This window comes from Mixophyes fleayi, chromosome 2 (assembly GCF_038048845.1).
Source record: "Mixophyes fleayi isolate aMixFle1 chromosome 2, aMixFle1.hap1, whole genome shotgun sequence".
In the NCBI taxonomy this organism is placed as follows: domain Eukaryota; kingdom Metazoa; phylum Chordata; class Amphibia; order Anura; family Limnodynastidae; genus Mixophyes; species Mixophyes fleayi.
In genome coordinates this window covers 273,012,103-273,013,548 of record NC_134403.1, presented here as the reverse complement: position 1 = coordinate 273,013,548, position 1,446 = coordinate 273,012,103, and the positions used below count along the sequence as shown (strand labels likewise).

The window sequence follows — 1,446 nt, the reverse complement described above, 5'->3', positions numbered from 1 at the left end:
AAGAATTAGGCCTTTATCAGAAATACAATTTGCAGCTCTCCTTGAAGCTAAGATCGCCCTACAATTTGAACTCAGGAGACCCAATCAGAAAGCCCCATAGGAGGTGAGCCCCTTGCAGGTTATAGGCTATTTGCAATCATGTGATTACCTCAATAAAGCCCCAGAGTCCTGGCTGCCTAGCAACCAGCTGGGGCAGAACTACATATGACAACATTGTTTCAAAGGAATATCTGGGAAAATCCTAGTGCAAGACACCTCCTAGTGTTTTCCTTTTTTGGGGTTTCTGCATGAGAGCACGGTGGTTACACAACCACATTTGGTATTAAATGTATGAAAGGATTGTGATGCACATCACAAGCATGACATTTTAAAACTCTTATAAAGTTTTTGTTTGAGTATTTTTTCAAGGTCACATACTTCATGGGTAGTAAAGAGGGAATTGTTCTAAGAGAGGTGAAAGAGCACTATGATGGATTATTGCAACACCAATTATTCTGAATTCTCTGATTCACTTTAAGAAAAATTTTCAAAAGGGATTTTGTGCATTAACTTTTCACACGTTTGAATATGTTGATTTGACCACTATATGTATGTGGATTTTAGAAATTGTATTATTCATATGTGAACGCAAAGGGTATATTTGTTTGTAGCTCAGTAAGTTAATTTTTGCAATGAATATTGCACAAGACCCCACATTTGCAAAGACCAGCCCTAGAAAAGCTGCAATCCACTTTGGACTATATGTTGTACATTGTCTCCTTTAATTTACTTACCTGATTTATTTCCTAATAGATTCTTGTTCAGTCAGCTATAACTTTAGCAAGTAGTAGTATTGCTAAAAAATTTGTAGCAATTCTGTTATGAAGCTTATAAAAATCAAGCTCTACTGGGCATTGATTTAAATTAAATTAAATTAAATTAAATCAATAGATGTTATATGTGAATATGGCCACTGGTTCCTATGTATGTGTCGTTCCCTAGGCATTAATCATTTCTAGCAATACTACTTTTTCATACTGCACAGTACAGACTGTGTTAGAAATGTAACCTAATACTACAGATGTTCTGCTGCTGATGTGGCATTTGCATATGTATTTAGGAACAACTGTTTACATCTGGCTCGTTGGTCTAGGGGTATGATTCTCGCTTAGGGTGCGAGAGGTCCCGGGTTCAAATCCCGGACGAGCCCACTTTTATTGCTTTATCATCTCTTTTAAAAGATGGAATTTATGAAGCACCCACAGGGCCTGATTCATTTTTGAATGCATAGTGAATGCAATTTGCATGTAAATATATCTGACTTAACTTGCACGCACATCTGTCCATATTAAAGTACAAGCAAATCTTAAAAGAAGTTTCCATTTGAATATGAGTATAAGTAGGATCTGCTTATAGTTAACTTGCTGAATACAGACAGAACAGACTGCAGGATACGCACCTGCATAT

The 1,446-nt window shown here is 36.6% G+C and overlaps 1 non-coding gene across 1 annotated transcript; it reads left to right on the top strand.

Moving 5' to 3' along the window:
- The first annotated feature begins 1,117 nt into the window (after nucleotides 1-1,117).
- TRNAP-AGG (transfer RNA proline (anticodon AGG)) lies at nucleotides 1,118-1,189 on the top strand. The gene has a single exon. It is a non-coding gene; the product is annotated as a tRNA-Pro (tRNA).
- The last annotated feature ends 257 nt before the right edge of the window (nucleotides 1,190-1,446 follow it).